Below are 21475 nucleotides of genomic sequence, written 5' to 3'. Positions count from 1 at the left end.
GAAGCATCTAGCAAGAACTGAAGGATGCTTCATCCACCGGGCCCCTTCCAGCGCATAGTCCCACACAGGACTTGATGCATATATGTACAGAGGCACAAGAAGCACATTTAAGCTTTCATCAATCCCTGACTGAATTGTTTGGTCTTCATTTCACAAGGGCTACAAACTGATAAGCAGAAGACCACTGTGTCTACTATCACCTCAAGATTTGTGCAATAAATGTACAGAGAATTTATCCAAGCACTGCATAGTGAAAAACAGGCTTCCAAAATACACACCCAGGGTTAAGGTTTTGAAAATCTAGCCCAAGACATGTCAGCTAGGTGAGAGATTCCTCCTGCAGCAATGGGGGATCCTTTCCAAGGAATCCCAGTTTCTTCCACAACCACCTCCCACCTTCATGACTTCTTGGTAACTCACAGCAAACAATCACCACTGCCCAAGAAGGTCCTGCGGAGGTGAGGCACCAAACTGCACCTCTCTGGAAATGCATGCTATGAAAGGCTAATCAGCTTCTCATGTAGTGATGAGATGGGTACTGAAGTCTTGCTCCATCTCATGCAAGTCCCAGATAGCTTTAGAACTCTGTATGGTGGTCCAGAGTGAAAGCACAGTGTGTGCCACATCACCTCTCAGAGTCCAACTGGCTTCCTGAAAGGGAAGTTCTCCTGCACAGGATTTCCTGGACATAGACCAAGACTTGGACTACCTCATTCCCTGCTCTCCCGACAGAGATGAAGACAGTCACAAACTTCAGAGCCTTTTGTGCTGCAGGTAAAATACTGCAGTGATTAAAGGTTTTCCCTTTTACCTGCCTGATGACTCAAGAAACAAGTGACACGCATCATACACATATTTAACAGTGCAATGCCTTGGGGAGAGAGCATCACAGAGAGCTCTAGCAAGCATCCCCACCCAAAAAAAAAAAAACAGGCAAGAGGGGGCATGGTTCCTCAAATCCTTCATGCTCCTGAGATTATTTCAGTCAAGCAAGGTGAAGCCAAGCCAGTCTTCACATAGAGGCCATCATCAGGATATGTAGAAAAAAGAATTGCCCTTTCACTGGAGTCATCCATCACTCAAACCAGCATCCAGGAACACTTTCTACTTCCCAGGTAATGTAGCTGAAATTGACCATATCACATGAAAGGAAGCAAGCAGACATCAGCTCAGGCCACCAATGAAGCAGACGGTCATGGCCAGCAAAGCCAATGTAAGTCATCTGCACAGAAACCCAAGGATGAGGAGTGGGAGAGTGCACTGGATTGTGTAGCCAGCTCTCAACACCCTTGGCTGCCACCATCAGAGATGCAGTTTGTGGGAGTTAACAGAAGCCAACCAAGTACAAGAGTTTTCCAGTAAAACTTCAAGAAATAAGCATGAAAGGATTTGTCCCATCATTTTTCCAAGGCACATCGGCCACCCTTCAGAAGGCTATAGTGAGAGCACTAGAACAGCACTTTCCCGACCCTTTTCCCTCTGGCAAATCATGGCACAGCTTGGGAGAAGCTCGAATCCATCCTGCCACTGAGTTTATCCCAGGCAGCAGCAACGTTCAGAGACGGACCTTGAACCTCCCAATAAAACCAACGATGCAATAAGCCAAGTACAGCTCAGTGCAGGTTCTGTTTATCCCTTTTCTTGCTACCAACGCTATCCAAGGAGAAATAACTGACATATCTTGCATACTTCTCTAATGACTCTCGGTTAGCACCAGCACTGAGGGACTAAGATCAAGGAGCAGTAAACGCATTCCATCAGTTTATTAACAGGGTGCTCAGGTTTCCCGAAAGCCACTCTGCAAGCAGGAAGCCAGCAGGACTGCTGCAGAGGGACCAGTGCCGTAATTTCAGTGCTGAAAAGCAAACAGAAAGCATCGAGGCTACGGTATGAGCACCTTGCATCAGCAAGGAAGGCTTTCCAGGAGCTCAGCTCAGTCTAGCTACCTTCATCAGTTCATCAGAAGAAGCCTTTCTCCACAACTTCACACTGTTTCAATGGGCCCACCAACCTCACCAGAAGCAAGTCCAATCATGATACCATGTTGGAAAACAGCTAAAGCATCATCTGGTCCAACCTTCCTTGGCAAAAGCATGGTCTAGACAAGATGGCCCAGCACCCTGTCCAGATGAATCTTAAAAGTGTCCAATGCTGTAGCACAAAAGCACCAAGCAATCCAAGTAAGCCATCACAACAGACTTAAACATACACATTGCATCCTTATTATGATGGACTTAAATGTACAAGGACAGATCTCAACAGATAACTCCAAAGCCTTTCTCCAAACCTCTGCAATGAAACAGCATCAGCAGACCTTGTAGCACAATACAAAGTTCATTTGCATGTGATGTTTGGGCTAACAACTGTTACACACGTATTTTTTAACAGTCCTTGGGAACGTGTGGGCACTTGGAAGCTGCTGTGCAAGAGACACCTTCATGTGGACAAGGCAAACGCAATCACTGCAGGACAGCCCAGGTACTACAGGAACACTCAATGCATTGCAGAGGCCAGAAGGATCCTTCAGCAGTGTTGTATTTAAGACCTTCCTACCTCTGTCACAGAGGCTTCTTAAACCACAAACTGTTTTCTCAAAGCAACGGTAGAGACTCCTTTCTTCAAGACACCTGGCCATCAAGCAGATTAATTCTTCTTATGTAGTACACAAGCTCCTGGCCATAGGAGGTTTGCAGAGTGCCCCTACTACACCTACCTAGGGCTATTTTATCCAGCAATTTGGTTATTAATCACTACTTGAACACTTAACCTGCCCCACTCCAAGGATCTGGCCTGCACGCATACTCCTCACACAGCAGCCCACGCAGGACCTAGGCTGGCTCCTCCCAGGATCTTGTCCATGCTACTCAGTACAGCACATATTCCCAACTGGACTTTGTCCCATGCAGCTTCTACATTGTCCAGCCCAAAGGCGGTTCAGCTCCACCCTGGGCTTGCTTAGATCACCTTGCAGAGTGCAGAGTGCAAGATTAAGGGAGCTTTCACAGAAGTGACAATTAGTTTAGCATAAAATGGTGTCAAACCTGGGGTTTAGCTCAGGAAAGCAGGACAAGCTCCAGCCCATTACAGACTCTCAATAAATTCAAAGTTCCTTGGTCTCCACTAACATTTATATTAGCATCTTCTAAGGCAGGAAGAAGCATTTGGGGAATGTATTTGGGAGCTAAATTCCCCTCATTTAGGGAGTACAGGTACACCTTTAATTCTTGACTTCTAAAAGCCTCAGAAAGCCCAGCTCAAACCTCTGTGTAGCCTTCACAGGTGTCCCAGGTGCTATGCCACCTGACATAATGATGACATACAATAGCATACTCTAAGCTCTCAGTGGAAGAGCTGCAAGACTCAACTATGAACCCACATACCCTCTACACACAACTGCTGTGGAACCAGATGAGCTAGCTTTGGGCCAAACTGCTCCAAGAGTTCCCTCTCTAGCCCATGCTAATGCTGCATCTTCCACCATCCTGGGCTCAGCAGCCTGATCCCAAGCTCCAGGGAGAGCTCCTGGAGCAATAGTCTCAGCACTAAAACATAACAGGCAGCTGTGTACCCCCAACTTGCAGCCCTGAAGCTCTCCTCTAGCATTCTTCTCCTGCTCTCCTTTCCTGTGTAGTCTTCTGCATGGAACAGCTTTCCTTGTGTCTTTGAAGAGCATCTGTTTTAAAGGAGATCTTTGCTTTTTCTTTCTTGCACCATTACAGATGAGGTAGGGCAGACTGATTCAGTAGGACTCTGGTGGCATTTTAGTGACTAATGGGAAGATTACTCTGCCAAACTAGATCAGAACTGCAGGGACAGACAGAAAACAAACAGGAATGCCCACATATCCAAGCTCATGCATACTCCCTTGGGCCTTCACAGACAGAAGAGCACTCATCCACCTGATGCTCACCACAGTGCTCACCACATCAGACAAGGACTCACATCACACAGGGTACAGGGCAAGACCACAGAGACACCATGGTTCAGGCTCAAATGAGATGACATTTGTCATCTCTGCATCTCATACCACACTCAAAGGTAAATGTGGTCCTGACCTGCTGCAAATTCCTGGTGATCCAGTTCCCCTTGTGGAACTTAAATAGGAAAATAAAGCCTGGGGATTGAGGGTGCATCCACCAGGTTCAGGATCAGTGGGCCACTTATAGTTTCTCTGAAAAGTGTCTAATTAAAAAAAACAGACAAGCAAAAAAACACACAACCCTTAAATTCCATGTTCTTCTTCTTACGGCTCCATAATGCATTTTCCATCCCCCAGTGCACAGCTGACATTCTGCACATTTCTGTGCACATTGAACTTGGCCTCTGATACATGCAGAGAAGGGAGTGGAAGCACCTGAGCCCTGCAGCCTTCTCCTGCTGTCAGGCATCAGCAAATCCCAGCCCCATCACCTGCAGCTCCCCTTCCTGTGAGGCAAGCTGCAAAGGACCTGAGATGCATGTCCTCTTCTGTGCTGAGCCTCAGGATCTAAAGAGTGCAGAGATTTGAAAAGACAGAGAAAATGTGTTTCTTCAGACCAGATGAACTGTACAAATTGAACTGCAGCTGAATATATCTTTTTTTTTTTTTTCTTTTAGATGCTTTCCTCAAGTAGAAACGCCAAGGTAAGCTCAGACTGCTTCCTCCTAATTCTTATCTCTGAGGTTTGCTGCTTCAGTATGTAGACAGGCTTGTATGCTCCAAAGCCAGTCTGTGTTCACCAAACAGTCTAACGAAAGATATCTCTTCTAACAGCAAACCCTGACTCACTTCTCTCTTGCCTCAAACAGCAGGTCTCTGACAGCAGGGCCAGATCGACCACAGTAGAATCATAAAACAGACTGGGTTGGAAAATATCTTAAAGATCATCTAGTTCAAATTCTTCTTCCATGGGCAAGGATAACTTCCATTAGACCAAGTTCCTCAAAGCCTCATCCAGTCTGGCCTTGCACATTTCCAGAGATGGGGCATTCACAATTACTCTGGATAACCTGTTCCAGTGCCTTACGATGCCCACAGTAAAAAGCTCCTTCCTAAAATCTAATCTAAATCCACCCTCTTTCAGTTTAAAGCCATCACATCTTATCCTACCATTACATGCCCTCGTTAAAAGTTCCTCCCCAGTTTTCTTGCAGGCCCCTTTAGGAATTGAAAGGCTGCTATAAGGTCTCCTGGAAATCTTTTTTCCAGGCTGAACAATCCCAGCTCTTTCTATATTCATAGGAGAGATGCTCCAGCCCCTTTTCTGGAGGCCTCCTCTGGCAGAGGATCCTGCCAACTTTTGCACTGGCTCCCACATCCATCTGGGGAGAGCACAGCTGTAAGCACACCACCTTCCATTCTTCAGCAGCATGCTCCATCCCACTGCTCTGCCAGGGAGTCAGACACATCATGAGATCCTTGCTGGCATCTTCCCAGTGAAAATTCAGAAAGCACGTCAAGTCCAAACTGCACACTAACATTACACAGCACCATTAAGCGACAACATTTCAGGGGGGATGGAGACAACTGTGCTCCTCCAGCTGCCATAATTGCTGGCTCTTTGAGATGCAGTCTCCATCCTGGATGAAAATCCAGACTACATCTCTGCACCAGCACGCTTCCCTCACAGCCTCTTACAGCAGAAACACATTACCCAGCACGCACTGAGAGGGCAGAGCTGTGGGCTTCTGACAGAGAATTAAGACCCATGGAAAAACATGTGGTACCAAAACCAGTTTATAGAGAGAATGTATAAAAGAGCCTTTAAATCCACATCCTACCAGGCTGGCAGCCCATCCACCCTTACATCCTGCCTCCAACAGAGGAGCTTTTACAAGCTGCAAAACCTCCCTAGTGCAAAGGCTGTGCCCAGCTGTGGAGGTCCACTCTGAATCTGGAGGAAACCATGAACTCCTGTTTATAACTACTGTCAAACTAGGGGTTCTGGAAACTGCACCAACAGCAATAGGCACAGACAAGCCCCCACATGCAGCTGACCTCCTGCACATCTGACAGCTTCCAAGCACTGTGCTCTGGACACAAATCCTGGACAGAGCTACATCAGACTGCAATGCCAACCTAGAAGTAATATCATGAGGTGCCACAGAAGAAAACTGCCCCAAACTGCTTGCATTCACTGAAGATAAAAAGCTTGACCCCAGAAATTCCAGGGATCACTTAAACTGCACAAATCCCAAGCCTCCAAAACCCACGTGAGCCCCATGGTTGGAATCCACACACCAGCAACACATCCAGACCCTGCATCGAACGAGGAGCGGGTCTGCTTCCAAAAGCCACCGGATTACAACACAGGAACTGAAGAGGACAAATGCAGCAGCCGAGAAGGAAATTGCTCTCCAGGCAGCATGGGGCCAGCAAGACGCACTTGGCCGCCGCACTCTGCCTGGCGAGCCTGCTGTCGCCCACCCACTCACGCTGGCACACGGTTCCCACCTCTGCTCCACTTTCTGTCTAGCCACGGAGGGTGAGGTTTGGTGCTGGCAGAATAAACACTCCCAGAGCATCAGCCTGACTTGTGGCACAGCTTCTCTCGTGCGGTATCTCCGTTCAGGTGGAAATCCAGCTTTCCAGCTTCGATCACTCACGCCACACCGTTACTGGCTTCCCCCTCACGGTAGTGCGTGCCCGCCGCTGAGCCTTCCCCTCACCGCTCCATCGTCATCGCTCGGTACAGACTGTGCAGGCTGGGAAGTGAGGGTCAGCTGGGCACTCCCGCAGTTCCCTGGCATGGACCTGACGCTTCCCACCGCAGCAGGACCGAAGTGACTACAGCCAGCGACATACCCGCTGGCTCCGGAGTTTAATGCACTCCCATAATAGGACTTTATCGATTAGGGTCTAATCCCGGCGCTCGCTGTCGGATCGCTGCAGCGGGCAGCTGACTCATGGCACAGAAAATAACCTGGGAAAAGTCTTTACCCATGAGCGGTGACACACGGCGAGAGATGAGCCGGAGCCGGCAAATCCCCAAAGGGGAGCCAGGTCCCGCCCGTGCTCCGCAGCCACGCACACGAACCCCCAACACCTTCCTCTTGGGGAGTCGCTCCAACCCCCTCCTCACTCCCCAAACCTTCCCGAACCCGTTCGAGCTACTTCCCCGAGGAACAAGCTCCCGGTTGCAATACTAGAAGTGGAGGAAACAAAAGCTTCCGAAGCGCCATACCCGGCTGCAAAACACTCGCTCACCACTGCGAAAAAGACCATTCAAACAAGCTAAAAGAGCGAAACAAACCCGCGCACCGCAGCCCAGCGCGGCCGCAGGGACACATTACCCACGGAGCGCCCCGTCCCCCGACTGCAGGGAAGCGGAGAGACTCACCGGTCCGGCGGTGCAGCTACTCGCGGAGGGCCATTCCCTGAGCCCTGCGATCCCAGCGCTCGGCACGGCACGGTACGATGAGGCTAAAGCTCGATGCTGCTCGGCTGGACTCGGCACTGCCGGCAGCGGCAGCCCCGGCAGCGGCAGCTCCGGCAGCGACACGCGGGGCGGTGCGGAGCGGCGCACAAAAGCCGGAGGAAGCGGTGACGCGCAGTGCGCCGCGGCCAATGGCGGGCCGAGGAGAGGGCCCCGGACTGGCCTGGCCGCCGCCCCCCGGGCGAGTGGCGGAACGGTCAGAGCAGGGAGTTTTCGCCGCGCCGCACCACAGGGGGGCGTCCCCGAGCCGGGGGTGGAACACGGCCTCGGGGCAGCGCTCACGCCAAGCCTCTCTCCCCAGCCCCGCCGTCCCAGGCAAGCAGCGGGGCGCCAACACCAGCACCAGTGCAGGCACGGCGAGCACGGCCAACGGCACCCGTCGGGCCAGAGGATGCAAACATAGACACAGTCAGGTGAAGGGCTGGCGCTGGGTGGCGCTGGAGGAGGGGGCGGGGGGGGGTGTCTCTGCCAGACGCCATCGACCCAGGCCGGGTTTGGGGTGCAGGAGCCAAATACAGAATTACCGCGGTCACAGCTTGCTGCAGTCAGGACAGAGGTACCGCTGTGGGCAGGGTGTGCGACCAGGAATGACAGGGAGAGACTCTTCATCGGAATCAGAGACGGGTTTGGGTTGGAAGCAACCGTTACAGATTAAAGGTCATCTAGTCCAGACTCCCCAGTGAAGGGACATCTTCAGCTAGATTGGGTTGCTGTCCAATGTGACCTGGAATGCTTCCAGGGATGGAGCATCTGTCACCTCTCTGGACAACCTGAGCCAGTTTCTCAAGCCTCAGTGTATATAATTTCTTCCTAATATCTACTCTAACGTCCTTATATCTGAGGCACATAGTCCCTTATCAGGGAGTGTAGGGTAAGGGGCAAAGGCTAGCAGTTCCAAACTGAGAGAAGGTAGATGTAGATGAGCTATAACAAAGAAATTCTTTGCTGGAAAGCTAGTGAGACACTGGAACGCATGGTCCAGAGAAGTGGATGCTCCCTCCCTGGAAGTATTCAAGGCCAGGTTGTATAGGACTTTGAGCAATGTGATGTAGTGGAAAGTGTCCCTGGCAACTGCAGGAATGATCTTTAAGGTTCCTTCCAACCCAAACCATTACATGATTCTATGACTCGCAGCCCAGTTGGCATTTTGGATGATGCCCTGTCCTGAAGCCCCCACTCAGTGCTATGAGGCTGTCCTGGTCTCACAGCTCACATTTGCCCCAGTTAGACAACATGAGATCTATTAAATTGCTTTCAAGAAGAACACAATCTGACCTGTGAACTCCAGCTGGGACTTTCTGAGACCTTCGGAAACAGGGGAATGGAATCCAAACTGTCCTGCTTAGGGTTAACTGGAAAAAACATGAGATGATGAAAAAGTGTTTAATCTTCCTGACTGCATGAGAATGGGGCTTCATGAGTTGAAGCCTTGGAGAAGCTGGTGATACCTTGCCACGGGGTACCTTCATGTCCAGGATGTGGAGATGGGCTGAAGGAGTTGCTCTCTGATAATGTGTTTTGGTTTTTGTCCAATTTGTGGGAAACTGAAACAAAAGCAAGCCACAGTTAAAGACCAAAGGGTGTGGTAGGTTTCTGGCTGTTTCCAAGATCTAGCCCATTGTCACAGCTTGCTTTACAGATAGTTCAGAGCTCCTTGGGCAGCTCTGTGTGTGAGACAGAATAGAGTCTTGGCTGCTCTGTTTTACACTCACTTGTCCAAAGCATCATTTGTTTGTCCAAAGCATCTTTTGTTTGTCCAAAGCACTTTGGGCTTTGCTGTCTATATGAGGAGAGACGACAATGACACAAAGGCAAAACTCACCCCTGAGCAAAGGGCCAATGGGAGCCTCATGCTTCAAAGATAGATCAATGTGGGACCTGAGTTTTATACCAAATATCACTCAGACTGGTGGGAAAGAGAGAAAATTCATGCAGGCAATGGAAAAACTAAGTAAGAATATTTCTGTGATTATTTCCTTGTTTCCCCATTTAGTGAATGTGTTGTGGAGAGGGACAGAAAAAAAGTTAGTGCAAGATTTTGGAAAGAGAGTGAGAAAAAATGTGCAGAATCCCATTCTTCTCAAGTTTTTAAGTGCTTGCTCCTGCAAGAAAGTTGGAACCGTTGCCTATAAAGGCAATAGAAACCCCAAGCAGGGACCTCTCCTGGGAGATTCAGATCTCACATCCTCATATGCAATCGCGTGACCTGTTAGCGAAATCCATAGAAACCGATTCTGTATATACCAAATAACAGCAGATGGCTGCAGCCCAGAGTGCTCCGGCTCCCCTCGCTCCATAAATGATTGTACACAGGCCAGTTGTGATCTTAATGTAACTGAATAGCTCTCACTCTTTTCTCCTACCCTCCCCCTCCCCAGAATATTTGTGCAGCTCACAGAGAGACATCCAGAGGGACGGAGCTGTTGCTGGAAGGAACCTCTGACTCCAGCTTGCCTCATCCGTTTGGGAAGCGGTGTAAGTATATCCTAAGCCACCTGGCTTTGGGAAGGAGGTTGCCTTTCTCTGCATCTTCCCTGTAACTCTTAACAGCTTTTAATAAAATTCTGATAACTTGGCACCTTTGAAATGTTTGGCTGCTGCCCACAAGGGATGTATGTAATAAATTCTTGTGCTGCAGATGCCTTTCTAAAATAAATCACAGGTAGTTTACCTTGGGAACCAGGCACAAGACCCCAGGACTTCGGGTTCTGTATTCTATGGCACCAAGTGACAAACAGCTCCTTTCAGACCTCCTGGGTTTAATGGGAATCTGTTAGACAAACACCAGTTGCTGCTGAAAATTCCTTCCAAGTGGCTGCTTTTTTTTCTGCTTGTGTTTGATGCTCCAGGAATCTGGCTATGGGGATTTCAGTTCTGAACAATGTAAGGATTGTCATGTCAACAGCTTTCTGCTGATAGGTGTGCTCAGGATCTGCTCTTGGATTCTCCATCCTTGAGTTGCTCTTGAAAACATTCACAAAGCCTGGCAGAAGAATGAAAGGATGTGTATGGCTCTGCATGTAGTTTCATTTGTTCTGCTGACAGCCTTCTCCACGTTTCTGGAGAGGAATGAGAACCTGGTAGAGTGCTGAGTGGAGAGCATTGGTGAAGTGACTGTGTTGCAGACAGTGATTCTAGAGGTTCTGTGTGGAAAACAGAATAAACATGGTCTGTTCTCTGTCCCTGAGGGCAACAGGTGCTGCATATCTTGTACCCACACAGACAGATTCTCCCTTCTTTACCAAAACAGTGTCCAAACTGCCATTAGGAAACATTTTTGGTGCATACTGACCCATGCCATGTTGGTATATGTGCCAATCACATAGGTGTGTGCTGTGGTTCTTCTTAGTTGATGGCTGTACATGCTGGGCTGGATATGAAGGACTATATCATCCTGATAATATCTTCAGTGAAAAGTTTGATGGCAAAGCGAGTAATATCTCTAAGAAAAAAGCTGATGGTTCATCCACAGACCAAGAGCTTTGCAAATCACAGCCCCAGGCTATTCTATTTATGCTTCTCCTTTAATGATGTAAGCATTAGTATTTGCTGTGGGGAGAAAAAGGGGAAGATACTTGGCTTTTACCTAACTGCTACTATTCTGGGCTATGTTAGGGTTCCTGCAGGAAGTGAACACAGGTCCCGGAGCACCGATCCAATTCTTCTCTGACTAGTATGCTCTGCCTAACCTGAAATTCTCCCATGCCTTCTGTTTGATACAATATCCTTTCTTGTTTCCTGTCCTAAATGGCAGCATAAAGCTGTTGTGTGCTGTGAGAGGTCTGTCAGGCTTTCTCTCCCATCTAGGTGGCCATGTATCAGCAGTGAGGTGAAATCATTCCTATAGTTAGTGTGCAAAATTGTACAGGAATTATGCTTTCTCAGTGTAAGAAGAAACCAATTATGCACCTAGAAAAGCTGTACTGCTTTACAGTTGAAGGCTGGAGCTGGTAATGAGGTTGAGTGATATTTCAGCAAATAGGCCCAAGCCTGTGATGGTGAAACTTCTGTGTGGAAGTGCCTGGGCTTGGCAGGCCTGCCTCAGCTGCGGCTCCTCCTCACTCAAGATTAATTATAGGCCTGCTGTTTGCTGTGGAAAAGCAGGTGGGAAAAGAGGGCTAGAGATGTCCTGTGTCCCTTTTAATAGTATAACCTGCAGAGAAGCCACACTTGTTTTGCTTAAATATTCTCCCATTTCCCATGTGTCCCATGTGCTGGAAAGCTGAGCAATTTGGGGACTACCTACCAGATAAACCTGTTCAGGACCCACAGACCACACAGGTGTCAGTCTTCCTGAGGGGTTTGTGCTGTTTCCAGAACATGCCTGGATGTACACAGCGGTTTGCTGGGGACGTCATTTCATCTCCACCTCTGCTTCTGTTTTACAAGAACCACACTGTGGTTGAGAAGGGTGAGGGACAGGGTTAGATCCCTGTTGCTGAAGGGCTTCATGCTTTCCAGCTACCTTTTTCTTCCTCTTACAGTATATTAAATGCTTCCTGGCTCTGCAGGGCAATATGCTTTGCAGGGCAAGCACTGAGATCTGCAATATGAAAGCCCTCACAACCAGGCAAGAGCAACAAGTGATCTCTCCAGCTCCATGGGTTTTGAAACTTTGTGCCTGCCGTGGCAGAAAAATGTTTCTCACAAACAGCAGACAACGCCTCCTGCCCACACAACAGATAAACCTTGTGGGTTAGACCCTGGGTTTATACCCCCTCAGGCTGGCGGGGGATACCCTGGGCTCCCTCCCGGGCTCCTTCCCAGGCTGGAGGTAGGGGATTTTTCTAGCACCACTGCAATGTGAATGGTAGGTGGCGGCAGCAGCAGCTGTATTTTAAAAGGAAAGGGTGTCTACCGCCCTTGAAGATGAAGTGCAGTGGTCTTGTCCTAGAGGAAGGGGTTCAGAGCAGAAAGACTCAAGCGCAGAGGAGCCCTCTGTGCACTGTTGCCCACTGACCACTCAAGAATACTGCAGCACTCCATCTTGGGGGGCTAGGAAGTTGCTCTGTGAAGTGGTCAGAGCAAAGGGTGTCCCCCCCAGCCCTCTCTGAGGCAGCATTTTTGTCCATCCACCTATCTGTAAGCAGCCAACAGGAGAGAGATTTCAAGTCTTACAAAACAGATATCAAAACCTAAGTGTGACACACAAAGGAAGGTAGCAGCCAGCAGCAGCCAGGAGCAGCCAGCAGTGTCAATCGACCACAAGGACAGGTTTTAACTCGTATTTCTTCTGTTTCTTCTGAGCTGGGTGTGACTACAGTGAGATCAAGTTTTGTGGATGATTTTTTGTTTCTGGTAGTCATCACATGGACTTTCATAGCTGAATGTAAGTTTCCACACTGCCTTTGTTCCATGACTCACCTCCTCTACCCAAACAGAGGGAAAAATATCTTCAAAAAGGATAAAGTGAAAGTGAAGAGAATCCGGTCTCTTGGTGAGTTGTTAGGCAAACGTTGTGGGGGAGCATTTCTCTGTGATGCCTTTTCACATGTGCACAGAGTGTAGAACTTCTTTCAGTCAAACTGTACTTGCACAGTGACTCTGTATGTAATACTGGTGAAATGTGTGGAACTGAAAGCCTTGGAGAGTTATACTACCTGTCTGCAGACAGACCCAGTTTAGGCTTTCTCAGGTCATGTTAGAGCTATTCCAGAATATTTATGGACTCATCCAGAACCTGTTATATGTTGTGGAAAACTACTCAAGAAGTAGTCTCTTGGTGGCATTTGGAGCTTAAACTGGAAGAAAGCAAAAAATCACAGGGATATCCTTTGTTTTCATCCCTCCTTCCCAGAAAGTTCAGAGAAGATCTTGATGCTGATCCTGAAAAGAACTAAGATTCTCCACTCTGCAACTGGCTCCTATCATGAAGAGTCTAAGGCATAAGAGAAGGACTGAAATAACATGGTCCACATATAGATTTAGCTATGTGTATGCAGCCTGTCGTGTTCTTTGTTTCCATGGACTTCAATAGGATTTTGCTCCTTGAGAATGTGACACTCTATGATTCTATACTTGTACTCCTAGACCTGAATGTAAACCATGTATGAGCTGCCACTGAGCTTGAGTTTCTTTGTATTTCTTCCAATCCACCCATATATTTCAGGTGACAGAAATCGAGGGAAGTAGAGACTGATTTACCACAACAGGGATCTCTCCCGTTGGACATAACCTTATCTGCACACATCAAGTGGAAACTACAGTTTTTCCTTTACATCTGTCACGAGGGGAAGAAATCACTGAAACAATCAACATCTGACTGTTTACACATGTTTTGTTTTATAAATGGACTTGTATAGAAACTTGCAGCACTGTTGCACAGACAGCTCACATAAATCTCTTATCACAAAAGCCATATGTCCTCATTTCCTCATCTGTGGTAAAATACAAGCAGCAGCACTTTGATAATTAGAAAGCTGGAGGTGAACCACTCAGCATCCAGCAGCATGGGTGAAGGCTGCAAAACACAAACCAGAGCAGTTTGGTCATTCATCCACACAACTTTCCACTGCATAACAAGCCAGTTCCTCCACTAAGGAGATCCTGGAGAAACTGGAAAGGTCTGAGAAGCATCTGATTTCCCTCATTTGGTTTGCTCTGAGCTGGCAGCCTGGTTGCTCACCTCTGACAAGCATTTATCTTTGCCTTGAAAAGGACTCAAAATCAGACCTCGAAATGCAATTAACTGACCTGCTTCCATGTAAGCACCTTTGATACAACCTCCAGACATGTATTCAGGAAGAAGAGTATCTATGGCTGGTCCTGCAAACAGTTTTCCTGTCACATAGATGGCAGAGTGAGGAATCTCTTGTTCCTTGGATGAAGCCAGTACACTTCCCCCCAAGCAGATGGGTCCCACAGGACCACTCAGACATTTTTTGACTTCTTCCTTTCTAAAAACTCAGACAACTGTCATCTGTGGCCCTTGTTAAGCACTGAGGAGCCAAGACAGTGTCACTCACTAATTTTAACTTCATCCACATTTCCATAAAGCTACTCTGAGACAGATTAAAATTAAAATTAACTGAATGAGATTTAATAAGGCCAAGTGCAGGGTTCTACACTTTGGCCACAACAACCCCAAGCAGTGCTACAGGCTGGGGATAGCGCGGCTGAGAGCAGCCAGGCAGAAAGGGAGCTGGGGGTGCTGATAGATAGTAGCTGAACATGGGGCAGCAGTGTGCCCAGGTGGGCAGGAGAGCCAATGGCATCCTGGGCTGGCTCAGGAGCAGTGTGGCCAGCAGGACAAGGGAGGTTATTCTGCCCCTGTGCTCAGCACTGCTCAGGCCACACTTTGAGTGCTGTGTCCAGTTCTGGGCTCCTCAATTCAAGAGAGATGTTGAGGTGCTAGAAGGTGCCCAGAGAAGGGCAGCAAGGCTGGGGAGGGGCCTGGAGCACAGCCCTGTGAGGAGAGGCTGAGAGAGCTGGAGGTGTGCAGCCTGCAGAAGAGGAGGCTCAGGGCAGAGCTCATTGCTGCCTGCAGCTCCCTGCAGGGAGGCTGTAGCCAGGTGGGGTTGGGCTCTGCTGCCAGGCAAGCAGCAACAGAACAAGGAGACACAGCCTCAAGTTGTGCCAGGGGAGGTCTAGGCTGGATGTTAGGAGGAAGTTGTTGCCAGAGAGAGTGATTGGCATTGGAATGGGCTGCCCAGGGAGGCGGTGGAGTCGCTTTTTCTGGAGCTGTTGAAGCAAAGCCTGGATGGGGCACTTAGTGCCATGGTCTGGGTGATTGGCTAGGGCTGGATGAGCTTGGAGGTCTCTTCCAACCTGGTTGATTCTATGATTTCTATGATCTAATTAGCACAGCTGCCATTATGACATGACTGAGTCCTTCCAATATATATTTTTTTTCCAAAATGGAGACATTTCCTAAGTTTCAGATCAGCCAGCAATGGTGAAATGCCCTTTTGCCCAGCTTAGTGTGCTTTGTGTAAGGGGTATTTTTTTTACTGCATCTGAAACTACATGAGAAAGGAGAGAAATACCCCAGTGGTGAGATAAGATGATTATCTTCCTGGAAAACAATAGGAACATGGTCAAAATTAAAAATAATTTGATTGCAAATAGGAAGCCTAGTAAAGCAGCAGGACTAAAGGAAACATGACTAATTTTTTTTTGCTTGTCTGAACTCACACAGCAAAGCTTTGCAAGAGCCATAACTTTGAAATATAGATCTGTAGAAAACCCATGGGGGGAGGGTGGCAACAGTCCAACTGCAGTAGTACAATAGGAACAAGTTAATGCAGCTGGTAAGTCTGACCTATGTGGCTAAATAGCAGCAGCCAAAAGCTATTTTAGGTATAATTTGGTGGGGACTACAAAAAATATGATTTGGGGAGGAGTGGACAAAGTGAGGCTTTTTCTCAACTCTTTTTTTTTTTTTCTGTTCACTTGCCATTTCCCTTGCCAACATGTGGCCAAACCGTGGTGCCAGCACCAAGCTCACTATACTGAGCCTGCAGGCCAAAGCTTCACATCCTTGGTTAATGCTGGTCCTTGCCATCTCCAACAAAGAACTTTACTTTCTGCAGAGGAAACATGAGCTGGCTGTAGGACCACAACGACCTTGTGGTTTGTTTCAAAAAGAATAGTCCAATATGTGTGAAACCTATACAGGGCTATCATAAGAGCATTTGCTTCTCATAATGATTACGCAGCAAAAGTGTTTATAGGTTCCCAGAAATGCTTTGTACTAAACTACTGCTTCCTTAGAACAAAACTCATAATGAATCAATCTCTCTCCAGTAGGGCTGTAAAGAAAAAATGCCATACAGGATACCTATTGCTCAGCGTCCCTGTCAGGACTCTAACACCTTCCTCTGTCCCAAAGAGTGCTTGTATCTGCTGTAGACAAGCTGTTGAGCCGGTTGGACACTGAGACTCATCTAGGCTGCAGCTCTTGTCCTTTCACCACAGCCTGCAGGTCAGAAATGTCCTGGTGACTGTTGATTTAACCCAGTGGACAGCAACATTTGGATCTGTGCTTTCAAATGTCTGTATCCTTCTATAGATATTCTTGTCCAGAATGTTCTGTGCTTTTATGAGCATTGTTAGAGATAGGTCACTAATATGAAGGCAGTCAATACTCAAAAAGCCTTGTGCAAGAGGGAAGTGATGTTACATCTATTTTACAGCAGAAGAAATTCAGCTATAGAGGGTTGAAATGAACCATTCCAAGAAGGTAGGAAGTGTGGATCAGAACACAACAAAGAGATGATGTTCTCAAGTCTAATTGTGACCACAAAACCACAAATTCTTTTTTTGTCTTTCTCTTTTTTTTAATGGCTTTTTAAACCAAGATTTTTAGTCAATGAAGGGTTGAAGCAAACCCATGCTTAGGTCTGTTGAAGCCATGTTGAACTGCATCAGCTAAGGCTGTGAGTACACTTAACTGATATTAAGGTACATCAGTGACAGTGATGCATGTCTGATCCTTTACCTGGGTAGGTATTTTGAGGACATAATGCAAGTCAGGTGGAAGTGTGCTGCCAACCCATATGACAGCCATAAGCAGTAGCTGACACTAAATGCTAAATAGTATTTAAGCCACTTGGCAAGCATAGACAAGTCCAGTAATTGTAGGTGGATGAGAGCCTGCAGAGGGTCATTAGGTTCCTGACAGAGGAAATGCTGCTGAAAGGCAGAAGAGGAAATGACACATTTAATGAAGAGTGGTCACAAGCTGAACTACAAAGAGCAATTGGTCTGGATGTTCTCCTATGAAAACAATCACAGAATCAAAGCCTGATGGTCCCTGAACCACAGCTGATGGCAAGGTCCTTCCAAACCAGAAGGCATGACAAATGACACCAGGGAAAAGTCTCTGACCAGTAAGAACAGTGACTGAACTGATGTGAACAGTGAACTGAACTCTTTGAGCACTGGCTACATCCTTCTGCTTCCACCACTAAAGAGAGTGCCAAATGTTTAGCAGCCAAAAAAACATCAAAGCATTGTCGCTGGAATGGGAGCTCTTGGTATTAAAGGCAGGTTGCCACTGTTGCTAAGTGTTCAAAAAGCTGAAAGATAGGTCTAGATGGATCGGATATGCATGAAATAAAGAGATGTTCCATACTGGTGTACAGGATTTAGCATGCTGCTGAAACCCACAAAAATGAGACTCTACTTGTCAAAGAAACATTACAGCATATGCTTGCATGAGGCAGGACTGGCAGCAGAATCATCACAGTCTGCCTCTGAACAGTCCCATGCTAGATGTTGATCGTGGAGGTTCTGTGCTTTATAAAGACAGTTTATGATGACATGATTCAAGATTCTGTAAAGGGCTCAGAGGGAGCCTCAGTAAAACATCAAATTATGATGTCAAATGTTTCATGTATGACAAGCTAAATGCAAAAGTGTCATTCTCACAGAGACTTAAAGGAAGCAAGAGCTGAGATTTGCTTCCATAATGAAAGAGGAAATTATTCAGGACTATTCGTTACTTTAGACCCATGAAACACCATCTGAATGAAGATGGTGGTTTGTCTCATGAACAGAGTTTGGCACAGATGCTTATGAACAGGGACATCAATGGATGACATGTCAAAGACAGTGATGCAAAGGCCCAGAAGTGCTAGAAGCAGACTGTCCAGTGGATGAAAGCTTTGTTGTCATGGGGGAAGGTCATCAAGCATCAGCCTTTAACATACTCAAAACTTCTCAAAAGAATAAACAGCTAATGTAGGATAGTCACCTTATTGTCTGCAGTGCTGCTCAGTTCAGGGGTGGACCTGCTGCTGTGTCTGCTGTCTTAAACACTGCTCCTCTGTTAAGAAGGCTGCCCCTGGTGAGGAAGACTTCTGCTTTCTCTTCCATCAGTGCTTCATTGCAGCCTGTTTCTGTTCAGGAAAACAAAGTGTTGTTGGTTTGTATTGCTGAACTTCATCACAAGAAGCTAGATACAGAAAGAGGAAAGAGAGAGGAGACTAAATAGGATGAATCCATGAATAAATAGGAGACAACAAATGGCTTTAGTGAGTGAAAAAGGACACCCAAATCACTTTGGAGTTGAGATCTGTCCGTGACCTGGTATCCCATCATTGTCTCTAAGAAACAAAGGGATCATATGCTGCCATTCATATTGCAAGAAGCAACTGCTAAATACTGTCTAGCCTGGTCCCTCGGTATCCCCTAGGTTTGGATGCTCCATGGCTAGACAATTCTTTTATCGTAGGTCTCCTGACTAACGTCTTCAAAGTTCACAGACTTTCTCCCGTGTCCTGTGAATTAACCTAACAATGTAAAGGCTCCAGGATGGAAGCTGTTTCTTGGAGGAAACTTGAGAAAAACAATGGTCAGAAGCTTGCTCCTCTCCAAACTGGCATAGATTGCTGGTATTGCCACACCTGTTGCCAAGACTTCTCTGCTTCCCAAAGGGAGAATGGAAAGCTGGAACAGCATCTTAGAGCAGAGAGATATGTGTCAGTAGAAAAAAACTCAAGAGTTTGGTTCTCATTTACTGCGTTCATCTGAATGGAAAATCCAAACAAAGAGGCTGGAGAGCCCACATTTCACAGTGCCAAGTCTCCTGGTTTCTAATTCTAGAACAAAGTCCTCCTCGGCACCGCTTTTCCCAAACAGCTCTTTACACTTATTTTCAGAGAATGATTTCATAGAGTCTCACAGAAACAGGGACATACATTCACAATCTAAGGAGGAGAAACAACTCTGTAAGTGAAAGCTACAGAGTGGATGTAATCAGCACTATTTTGGAAAGCACTGGCTTGATCATGCAACAGGATTTGTACTGTCCTGCAATGGAAATAAAATTGACCTCCAGCCAAGTGAGAGAAAGGATAGAGTGTTGGACCTGAGGAGGCCTGGGTTCTGGGTCTCAGCAAACTGTTTTTCCCTAACGGATCTCGCTGCCTAGATTATCACATTTAACAACTGTTGGAGCAGTCTGTCCTGGTGCTCTTGCCACTACCACAGTGTTGGTCATATTGTGTCCTTTGAAACTATACAAATACAAAGTTGACAGAAACTCACTGGCTTGTAAACTCACTTTGGTTTCCTCTTTGGCATTTCAAGAGTTTCAAATCTTCTCTCTTTATTCATGCTGCAGAGGTTTCCATTTAGTGGAAACCAGCCTTCCCAGCCAATGGGAAATAAACCCTTTTCAGGCAGTAGGCACCTCTCTTTTGCACACCCATTAACTAAGACCTCTTGAAGCTGCAATGCAAGTGGGTGGCTGTCTAGCAGCTATGAGTAAGCCTATGAGGATATCATCATTGCCAGACTTGGCCCAGCTTAATGTCAACCAAGACATTGTGGGAGAAAAACTGACTGCAAACAAAAGAAAAGCCAACTGCACTGTTTGTCCTTGTCCAAATGAAAGCAAAGACAAACAGAAGATTTATAAACTGGATTTGTAAAATCTCTTCACTTCTGATATGATAAAGAACAGCACTGGTTTCTGTGGCATACTCATTGCAAGCCAACAACACTGTTTTTCCTGGGCATGAGCCAAAGTTTTGGCTCTGCTTTTCTTTCACCAAACATGAGCCCTGTGGGATGAGTCACTGGTTCTTTCAGTGGGCTGCAGTCTGCTGAGCCAGGAAAAGGAGCCCTTGTTTCACAGAAAAGAAATCAGGAGATGATGTGTCATGTGGGTCATATGGGGAATCGCCATCACTTCCCACAGCCAGATGAAGCACACTGCATGTGGAGGACCTGCAGGATTGGAGAAGCGGGAATATAGCTACTGGGGTTTGGGTACCACATTCAGTCTCAAGTAAGCATCTAAAAGTCTGTGTGGCTCCACCGAAAGCTCCACTTCAGCAATTCAGGTACTTGAATGAGCTACAGCAGTCCATCTCTGTAAGCCTGGGTTCTCAAGCATTACCATTTCCTGGCTTTCAACATAGTAATCCCTTCTCCATCCTTTTCCACCCTAGGAGAACCAGTGAAGTAACACGAAAGGGGCATGTGCTGTGCCCAGCTCTGGAGCCCTCAGCACAGGAAGGACATGGACCTGTTGGAGCAGGTCCAGAGGAGAGCTACAATCATCTCTGTAGAAAGGCTGAGTTGGGCTGTTCAGCCTGGTGAAGGCTCCAGAGAGACCTTATTGTGGCCTTTGGTAGCTAAAGAGGGGCTACGGAGTAAATGGGGACAGACTTTTAGCAGGGCCTGTTGCAACGGGACAAGGGGTGATGGCTTTAAACAAAAAGAGTGGAGATTTAGACTAGACATAAGGGAGTTTTATACAGTGAGGGTGGTAAAGCACAGGAACAGGTTGCCCTGGAGTCATTCAATATTAGGTTGAATTAGGTTCTGAACAGCCTGATAGAACTGGAAATATCCCTGCTGACTGCAGGATGGTTGGACAAGATGACCCCTAAAAGTACCTTCCAACCCAAAACTTTCTGTGTTTCTGTGATTCTATGTGGCCTGGAGGCAGACCTCTGAGCCAAGCAGGTTGTTGTTCCATTTTGCATCCCCTCTTCTTATGAGGGCTGTTGAATGAAAAAAACCAAAGAGAGGATTCTGAGGGACAGTTCAGTGAGTAACAGATGTGTCATCATTGGTGTCTGATGCTGACTTACAGAAGCTGTAGGATGGAAGCAAACCTTTTCACTTGGGCCATTGCTGTCAGCGCTGGAAGTCACAGACATTAACTGTCATTTATGTGCAGCTCACCTGTGAACCAGCTGCCTGCGAAGCTGGCTTGCACTTGAGCGGGCAACAGTGTGCTTAAGTCACGGCCTGGCACTTAAAGGGTAAATCCTGGCCAAACTAGTTGCCAGAGCTGGGTGAGCAGTGCTGCTTGCAGGGAGTTAGCTTTACCATGGCTATACCTCAACACCACGGGCCCACGCTTCTGCGTGAGGTGATTGCCAGCTGCTATGTGGAAGATAAGGAGATAACCAAGGCAAACCACGCATTCAGCAGTAAGTGTGACCGACCGGGGCAGGGCTCTGCTGAGAGGCTGCCACGGAAAGGTGTCCAGACCAGGAGAAACGGGTGCCCGACCCCGCCGCTGTCTCTGCGCACGCACAGGCCCGCCCGCACGGCCGGCGGCGAGGGAGGCGCGGCGGGACCCGCGGTCCCACGGGCTG

The 21475-nt window shown here is 47.4% G+C and overlaps 1 protein-coding gene across 5 annotated transcripts in view; it reads right to left on the bottom strand.

The window, feature by feature from the left end:
* Nucleotides 1-7465, bottom strand: part of LOC135185774 (mitogen-activated protein kinase kinase kinase 3-like) — a 77538-nt gene extending 70073 nt beyond the window's left edge. For all 5 annotated transcript variants that reach the window (XM_064162899.1, XM_064162896.1, XM_064162903.1 and 2 more), the window contains exon 1: nt 7320-7465. The gene's annotated coding sequence lies outside the window, so the exon portion shown is untranslated. The remainder of the gene's footprint in view (nt 1-7319) is intronic.
* Nucleotides 7466-21475: the final 14010 nt, after the last annotated feature.

The sequence above is a fragment of the Pogoniulus pusillus genome, chromosome 23, assembly GCF_015220805.1.
Source record: "Pogoniulus pusillus isolate bPogPus1 chromosome 23, bPogPus1.pri, whole genome shotgun sequence".
NCBI lineage: Eukaryota > Metazoa > Chordata > Aves > Piciformes > Lybiidae > Pogoniulus > Pogoniulus pusillus.
The sequence above is the reverse complement of the archived record's forward strand: the minus strand, read 5'-3'. Positions and strand labels throughout refer to the sequence as shown.